The sequence below is a fragment of the Triticum dicoccoides genome, chromosome 5B, assembly GCF_002162155.2.
Source record: "Triticum dicoccoides isolate Atlit2015 ecotype Zavitan chromosome 5B, WEW_v2.0, whole genome shotgun sequence".
In the NCBI taxonomy this organism is placed as follows: domain Eukaryota; kingdom Viridiplantae; phylum Streptophyta; class Magnoliopsida; order Poales; family Poaceae; genus Triticum; species Triticum dicoccoides.
In genome coordinates, this window is record NC_041389.1 from 490,838,527 (window position 1) to 490,848,614 (window position 10,088).

Consider the following 10,088-nt stretch of genomic DNA (forward strand, 5'->3'; position numbering starts at 1 on the left):
GAGATAGGTAGCGCGGCAAAGCGATAGAACGAAGCAACTAGCATAGCAATGATAGTAGTGAGATCCAAGGTGACGGCCATCTTGCCTGAAATCCCGCTAGGAAGAAGAACGAGTCCATGAGGAAGATAAAGCCACGAAGACGAACCAAGCGTAGACGAACGAATACTCACGGTCGCAACAAAACATGAGCTAACGAGAAGGAGCACAACCGGAAAGAAGCAAACAACAAGATAAACACACAACACATAGACATGGCATGATGCTCAACCAAGTATGATGCATGACAAAGGCTATATGATGCTGCTCATGACAAGAGATGATTCATACAAGAGCAACATATCAAAGCAAGTTTAAATGAGGCCGGAAACAACATATAACAAATCCGATAAGTCTTCATATGCAAATTTCGAAATTGGTCCAAATCTGAATAAACCCTATGTTCAAGTTGTTAAACATCAAGTTAAAATGCACCAAGGTGATCTACACGAAATTCTAGTCAAGTTACATATAAAGTTCATTTAGTTCGGAGCTACGGCCTAGAAGATATGAGCAAAACAAGTTAACCATGTCATTGATGCAAAAGGCATACAAACATCAAGCAAACACACTCAAAACATGAATGCAACAAGTTAATATGAAGCTACATGTAAAACTAAGCAAGTTTCATATAGAGCATGCTCAAAACAGAGCAACGATGCAACACATACACTCCATACAAGTTATAACAACAATCTGTCCAAAACAGCAGCTAGGCATCTTGCAAGCATCATGAAAATATGCTACCGCACCCCAACATGAAAATAGAAGGCATGGGCATAATGCACCAATGAATCTTAACAAAACAGGAACACTGAGATATCTCCAGAAATTACTAGAACATTCTCAAAAGGACATGGCAAGATTGCAAATTATAACAGTTTCACAGACTTAGCAGAAATCACTATGCATGGCAGAAATAACATCAGGTTGCAATGTATAGAGCTATCAAAAAAATGCTATAGGAACTTATCATGGCAAACAAAGGCATTGTATGCTAATACTAAAGAGAAAGAACAAAACTCCCTTACTGAACTTATTCCAAATATCAACAGAAACATGGTAGGATCCATGCAAACATGGCATGTGATATGACAGATTCAGACATGGCAGGAATAACGATAAGTAGGCATGTTGGTGAGCTTGTACAACTCACCTCGGAGCAATAAATAGCATGATAAGGTGACCAACAAGAATAAGACACATTTATGGAGCTAAAATGGCAATAGCATAGTCATAGTGTGCATGGATCACTAGCAAAACTCATGGTAAAACTAAATCTTAATGTTAACAGGCTGACAGCAACATTATTTAGCAACTTTGGAGCATGATATCAACAAGATACAGCAGGATATAAATGCAAACAAGGGCATGGATGGATATACCATAACATGTAAAACAAAACATCCTTAGTGAACATCTCCAGATTATGCTTATAATGGATGGTAGCATCAATCAAACATAGCAACATGATATAGCAGTTTCAGTCTAGCAAAACAGTAACAACAAGTACCCTACTTCACAAGATTGATTCACTCACCAAAAGGCACACAAAAATACATGGATTGCACCAATGTAAAGATGGCATAAATATGCTCCTAAAACATGTAGACATCATGCTCAAAGCATGCACACACAAAATGCAACGAAAATGACAAAACAGCAAGTTATAACAGACTCACCAGGTGAACATCATATAGCACTCTTGCAACGATGATTGGGGTACCAAGATGGACTCAAACAAGCATGGCACAATGGAATGAAGTGAATAACATCTCTCAATGAACACTTTGATATGCCATGCACGTCAAATGGAGCCACATGCACACAGTTATGATCCTCACAAAAAGTCTATATGATGTTGTATTATCAGGGACTTGGCCAAATTCGAGAAAAAAAACTGGAGGAGCGAGGGATAGCTAAAATGCGTTCGGGGTAGGATTTAGTCCGCTGCTCACCTTGGGCCAAACGGGCCGGCTCGGCGGTGATGGGCTGCAGCAGAGCGGAGCGGGCTGGGCTGCGGGGAGGCCAAGGCCCACTAGGAGCCGAGCGGGGCTGTGAGGGTTCGGCCTCCCGTGCTCCCGCATGAGTAGGAGGCCATGGTGCGGTGGCGATGGCGGGGCTCCGGCGAGGCGCGGGGCCGCCGGAGGAGTGCGACGGCGGCGTGGACGGGCGCCAACGGCCAGATCCGGTGGTCCCCGACCGGATTGGGCGAGGAGGAGGCCACGGCGACAGGGTTGACGCGAAGGAGGCGGCAAGGCGAGGTCCGGCGAGTAGCGGCGTCTTCCGATGGCGGCGGAGGCGGGCGGTGAATGACGATGGAGTCCAGCGGAGCGGCGCGGGGTCGCGCGTGGGAGCGCGGGCGACGAGAGCTCGGGCGGCGGCAGCGATCTGGGTCGGGCGGGTCCCGGATGGGCTCTGCGGGCCGCGGCGCGGTGGGGAGCTGGCGGGCGAGGAGGCGGCGGAGGACACGTCCGGCGCGGAGGCGGACATGTCCGGCAGCGGGGAGGAGTTTGGCTAGGGTTTGGACCCGAAAATGGAGAGGAAGAGGGGGTTTATATAGGTAGAGGAAGCTAGGAGTGTCCAAATGAGGAGTGGTTTTCGCCCACACGATCGTGATCGAACGGCGGAGAGCATGGAGGGGGATTAGATGGGCTAGGTGGGCTGTGTGAAGAGGTGTTGGGCTGCAAGAGAAAAGGGGTTTTCGGTTAACTCGGTTAACCGTTGGGGCATCAAACGACCTCCAAATGGAACGAAATTTGACAGGTGGTCTACCGGTGATATACCAGGGCCACTCAGCAAATCTCGGCCTATTCCAAGAACGTTTTACATTGGCTCACAAAACAAGGACTTAGAGGTGCGACGGGCGCGTGCGAGTGTGTCTGTGCTCAGAACGGACAACGGAGAGAACCGGCGGAACCCGAACGGATGCAAGTTTTGAAAAACATGCAGATGAAATGCAGATGATGACATGGCAAAATGCAACACGCAAGCAAATTGTTGGAAATATGCCCTAGAGGCAATAATAAAAGTATTATTATATTTCAATGTTCATGATAAATGTCTTTTATTCATGCTATAACTGTATTATCCGGAAATCGTAATACACGTGTGAATACTTAGACCACAATATGTCCCTGGTGAGCCTCTAGTTGACCAGCTCGTTGTGATCAACAGATAGTCATGGTTTCCTGACTATGGACATTGGATGTCGTTGATAACGGGATCACATCATTAGCAGAATGATGTGATGGACAAGACCCAATCCTAAGCATAGCATAAAAGATCGTGTAGTTCGTTTTGCTAGAGCTTTGCCAGTGTCAAGTATCTCTTCCTTCGACCATGAGATCGTGTAACTCACGGATACCGTAAGAGTGCCTTGGGTGTATCAAATGTCACAACGTAACTGGGTGACTATAAAGGTGCATTACAGGTATCTCCGAAAGTATCTGTTGGGTTGACACAGATCGAGACTGGGATTTGTCACTCCGTATGACGGAGAGGTATCTCTGGGCCCACTCGGTAATGCATCATCATTATGAGCTCAATGTGACCAAGGTGTTGGACACGGGATCATGCATTACGGTACGAGTAAAGTGACTTGCCGGTAACGAGACTGAACAAGGTATTGGGATACCGACGATCGAGTCTCGGGCAAGTAACGTACCGATTGACAAAGGGAATTGCATACAGGGTTTGATCGAATCCTCGACATCGTGGTTCATCCGATGACAACATCGAGGAGCATGTGGGAGCCATCATGGGTATCCAGATCCCGCTGTTGGTTATTGACTGAGAGCGTCTCGGTCATGTCTGCATGTCTCCCGAACCCGTAGGGTCTACACACTTAAGGTTCGGTGACGCTAGGGTTATTAGGAAGACTAGTATGTGACTACCGAATGTTGTTCGGAGTCCCGGATGGGATCCTGGACGTCACGAGGAGATCCGGAAGGGTCCGGAGGTAAAGATTTATATATGGGAAGTTGTCAAACGGACACCGGGAAGTTTCGGGGTCATACCGGTATTGTACCGGGGCCACCGGAAGGGTTCCGGGGGTCCACCGGGAGGGGCCACCCCTCCCGGGGGGGGCCACATGGGCTGCGTGGGGCAGGGAGCCAGCCCCTGGTGGGCTGGCCGCACCCCCTCCCTTGGGCCCATGCGCCTAGGGTTGAGGGGGGAACCCTAGAGGGGGCGCCCCCCTTGGCTTGGGGGGCAAGCCACCCTCTCCCCCTCTCCCCTTGGCCGCCGCACCCCCCCTAGATGGGTTCTAGGGGGCCGGCCCCCTTCTCCCTTCCCCCTATAAATAGAGGGGTGAGGGGAGGGCAGCCGTACCACCCTCCAAGGCGCAGCCCTCCCCTCCCCAACACCTCTCCTCCTCCGTTGTGTGCTTGGCGAAGCCCTGTCGGAGTACTGCCTCTCCACCATCACCACGCCGTCGTGCTGCCGGTGGAGCTGTCTTCCTCAACCTCTCCTTCCCCTTGCTGGATCAAGGAGGAGACGTCTCCCGTCCCGTACGTGTGTTGAACGCGGAGGTGCTGTCCGTTCAGCACTTGGTCATCGGTGATTCGAATCACGTCGAGTACGACTACATCATCACCTTGCAAGCTTCCGCACGCGATCTACAAGTGGTATGTAGATGCAAACTCTCTCCCTTGACTCGTTTCTTAGATGAACTCATAGATGGATCTTGGTGAAACCGTAGGAAAAATTTTATTTTCTGCAACGTTCCCCAACAGTGGTATTAGAGCTAGGTTTATGCGTAGTTCTCTTTGCACGAGTAGAACACAATTTTGTTGTGGGCGTGGATTTTGTCATCTTACTTGCCTCTACTAGTCTTTTCTTGCTCAACGGTATTGTGGGATGAAGCGGCCCAGACCAACCTTACACGTACGCTTACGTGAGACCGGTTCCACCGACTGACATGCACTAGTTGCATAAGGTGGCTGGCGGGTGTCTGTCTCTCCCACTTTAGTTGGAGCGGAATCGATGAACAGGGCCCTTATGAAGGGTAAATAGAAGTTGACAAAATCACGTTGTGGTGATTCGTAGGTAAGAAAACGTTCTTGCTAGAACCCAATTGCAGCCACGTAAAAGATGCAACAACAATTAGAGGACGTCTAACTTGTTTGTGCAGCGCTTGATCATGTGATGTGATATGGCCAGAAGTTGTGATGAATGATGAATTGTGATGTATGAGATCATGTTCTTTGTAATAGGATTCACGACTTGCATGTCGATGAGTATGACAACCGGCAGGAGCCATAGGAGTTGTCTTTATTTTTTTGTATGACCTGCGTGTCATTGAATAACGCCATGTAAACTACTTTACTTTATTGCTAAACGTTAGTCATAGAAGTAGAAGTAGTCGTTGGCGTGACAACTTCATGAAGACACGATGATGGAGATCATGATGATGGAGATCATGGTGTCAAGCCGGTGACAAGATGATCATGGAGCCCCGAAGATGAAGATCAATGGAGCTATATGATATTGGCCATATCATGTCACAACTATATAATTGCATGTGATGTTTATTATGTATTATGCATCTTGTTTACTTAGGACGACGGTAGTAAATAAGATGATCCCTTATAAAATTTCAAGAAGTGTTCTCCCCTAACTGTGCACCGTTGCTACAGTTCGTCGCTTCTAAGCACCGCGTGATGATCGGGTGTGATGGATTCTTACGTTCACATACAATGGGTGTAAGACAATTTTACACAGCGAAAACACTTAGGGTTAACTTGACGAGCCTAGCATGTGCAGACATGGCCTCGGAACACGGAGACCGAAAGGTCGAACACGAATCGTATGGAAGATACGATCAACATGAGAATGTTCACCGATGATAACTAGTCCGTCTCACGTGATGATCGGACACGGGCTAGTCGACTCGGATCGTGTAACACTTAGATGACTAGAGGGATGTCTAATCTAAGTGGGAGTTCATAATTTGATTAGAACTTTATTATCATGAACTTAGTCTAAAACCTTTGCAAATATGTCTTGTAGATCAATGGCCAACGCTAATGTCAACATGAACTTCCACGCGTTCCTAGAGAAAACCAAGCTGAAAGATGATGGCAGCAACTATACGGACTGGGTCCGGAACCTGAGGATCATCCTCATAGCTGCCAGGAAACAATATGTCCTAGAAGGACCGCTAGGTGACGCTCCCGTCCCAGAGAACCAAGACATTATGAATGATTGGCAGTCTCGTGCTGATGATTACTCCCTCGTTCAGTGCGGCATGCTTTACAGCTTAGAACCGGGGCTCCAAAAGCGTTTTGAGCACCACGGAGCATATGAGATGTTCGAAGAGCTGAAACTAGTTTTTCAAGCTCATGCCCGGGTCGAGAGATATGATGTCTCCGACAAGTTCTACAGTTGTAAGATGGAGGAAAACAGTTCTGTCAGTGAGCACATCCTGAAGATGTCTGGGTTGCACAACCGTATGACCCAGCTGAACATTAACCTCCCAGATGAGGCGGTCATTGACAGAATCCTCCAGTCGCTCCCACCAAGCTACAAGAGCTTTGTGATGAACTACAACATGCAGGGGATGGAAAAGACCATTCCTGAAGTGTTCTCGATGCTGAAGTCAGCAGAGGCTGAAATCAAGAAAGAACATCAAGTGTTGATGGTCAATAAGACCACTAAGTTCAAGAAGGGCAAGGGTAAGAAGAACTTCAAGAAGGACGGCAAGGAGGTTGCCGCGCCTGGTAAGCCAGTTACCGGGAAGAAGTCAAAGAATGGACCTAAGCCTGAGACTGAGTGCTTTTATTGCAAGGGGAAGGGTCACTGGAAGCGGAACTGCCCCAAATACTTAGCGGATAAGAAGGCCAGCAACACCAAAGGTATATTTGATATACATGTGATTGATGTGTACCTTACCAGTACTCGTAGTAACTCCTGGGTATTTGATACCGGTGCCATTGCTCATATTTGTAACTCACAGCAGGAGCTGCGGAATAAACGGAGACTGGCGAAGGACGAGGTGACGATGCGCGTCGGGAATGGTTCTAGAATCGATGTGATCGCCGTCGGCACGCTGCCTCTACATTTACCTACGGGATTAGTTTTGAACCTTAATAATTGTTATTTAGTGCCAAGTTTGAGCATGAACATTGTATCTGGATCTCGTTTAATACGAGATGGCTACTCATTTAAGTCTGAGAATAATGGTTGTTCGATTTATATGAGAGATATGTTTTATGGTCATGCTCCGATGGTCAATGGTTTATTCTTAATGAATCTCGAGCGTAATATTACACATGTTCATAGTGTAGATGCCAAAAGATTTAAAGTTGATAACGATAGTCCCACATACTTGTGGCACTGCCGCCTTGGTCACATTGGTGTCAAGCGCATGAAGAAGCTCCATGCCGATGGACTTTTAGAGTCTCTTGATTATGAATCGTTTGACACGTGCTAACCATGCCTTTTTCGGAAAAATGACCAAGACTCCGTTCTCCGGAACAATGGAGCGAGCAACCAACTTGTTGGAAATCATACATACCGATGTGTGCGGTCCAATGAGCGTTGAGGCTCGCGGAGGATATCGTTATGTTCTCACTCTCACTGATGACTTGAGTAGATATGGGTATGTCTACTTAATGAAACACAAGTCTGAGACCTTTGAAAAGTTCAAGGAATTTCAGAATGAGGTAGAGAATCAACGTGACCGAAAGATAAAATTCTTACGATCAGATCGTGGAGGAGAATACTTAAGTCACGAATTTGGTACACACTTAAGGAAATGTGGAATCGTTTCACAACTCACGCCGCCTGGAACACCTCAGCGAAACGGTGTGTCCGAACGTCGTAATCGCACCCTATTGGATATGGTGCGGTCTATGATGTCTCTTACCGATTTACCGCTATCATTTTGGGGATACGCTCTAGAGACAGATACATTCACTTTAAATAGGGCACCGTCTAAATCCGTTGAGACGACACCGTATGAATTATGGTTTGGTAAGAAACCTAAGCTGTCGTTTCTAAAAGTTTGGGGATGCGATGCTTATGTCAAGAAACTTCAACCTGAAAAGCTCGAACCCAAGTCGGAAAAATGCGTATTCATAGGATACCCTAAGGAAACTGTAGGGTATACCTTCTACTTAAGATCCGAAGGCAAGATCTTTGTTGCCAAGAACGGATGCTTTCTGGAAAAAGAGTTTCTCTCGAAAGAAGTAAGTGGGAGGAAAGTAGAACTCGATGAAGTACTACCTCTTGAGCGGGAAAGTGGCGCAGCGCAGGAAACTGTTCCTGTGATGCCCACACCAACTGAAGAGGAAAACAATGATGATGATCAAGGTACTTCGGATCAAGTTACTGCTGAACTTCGTAGGTCCACAAGGACACGTTCCGCACCAGAGTGGTACGGCAACCCTGTCCTGGAAATCATGTTGTTAGACAACAATGAACCTTCGAACTATGAAGAAACGATGGCGGGCCCGGATTCCAACAAATGGCTTGAAGCCATGAAATCCGAGATAGAATCCATGTATGAAAACAAAGTATGGACTTTGACAGACTTGCCCGATGATCGGCGAGCGATAGAAAACAAATGGATCTTTAAGAAGAAGACGGACGCGGATGGTAATGTTACAATCTATAAGGCTCGGCTTGTCGCTAAGGGTTATCGACAAGTTCAAGGGATTGACTACGACGAGACTTTCTCTCCCGTAGCGAAGCTGAAGTCCGTCCGAATCATGTTAGCAATTGCCGCATACTATGATTATGAGATATGGCAAATGGACGTCAAAACGGCATTCCTTAACGGGCATCTTAAGGAAGAACTGTATATGATGCAGCCGGAAGGTTTTGTCGATCCTCGGAACACTAACAAAGTATGCAAGCTCCAGCGATCCATTTATGGACTGGTGCAAGCATCTCGGAGTTGGAACATTCGCTTTGATGAGATGATCAAAGCGTTTGGGTTTATGCAGACTTATGGAGAAGCCTGCGTTTACAAGAAAGTGAGTGGGAGCTCTGTAGCATTTCTCATATTATATGTAGATGACATACTCTTGATGGGAAATAATATAGAATTTCTGGACAGCATTAAGGCCTACTTGAATAAGTGTTTTTCAATGAAGGACCTTGGAGAAGCTGCTTATATATTAGGCATCAAAATCTATAGAGATAGATCGAGACGCCTCATAGGTCTTTCACAAAGCACATACCTTGATAAGATTTTGAAGACGTTCAAAATGAATCAGTCCAAGAAGGGGTTCTTGCCTATGTTACAAGGTGTGAGACTGAGCTCGGCTCAGTCGCCGACCACGGCAAAAGATAAAGAAGAGATGAGTGTCATCCCCTATGCTTCAGCCATAGGATCTATTATGTATGACAGGCTGTGTACCAGACCCAATGTAAACCTTGCCATAAGTTTGGTAGCAAGATACCAAAGTAATCCCGGCAAGGAACACTGGACAGCAGTCAAGAATATCCTGAAGTACCTGAAAAGGACGAAGGACATGTTTCTCGTTTATGGAAGAGATGAAGAGCTCGTCGTAAAGGGTTACGTCGACGCTAGCTTCGACTCAGATCTGGATGACTCTAAGTCACAAACCGGATACCTGTATATGTTGAATGGTGGAGCAGTAAGCTGGTGCAGCTGCAAGCAGAGCGTCGTGGCGGGATCTACGTGTGAAGCGGAGTACATGGCAGCCTCGGAGGCAGCGCATGAAGTGATTTGGGTGAAGGAGTTCATCACCGACCTAGGAGTCATACCCAATGCGTCGGGGCCGATCAAACTCTTCTGTGACAACACTGGAGCTATTGCCCTCGCCAAGGAGCCCAGGTTTCACAAGAAGACCAGGCACATCAAGCGTCGTTTCAACTCCATCCGTGAAAATGTTCAAGATGGAGACATAGAGATTTGCAAAGTGCACACGGATCTGAATGTCGCAGATCCGCTGACTAAACCTCTCTCGCGTGCAAAACATGATCAACACCAGGACTCTATGGGTGTTCGATTCATCACAATGTAACTAGATTGGTGACTCTAGTGCAAGTGGGAGACTGTTGGAAATATGCCCTAGAGG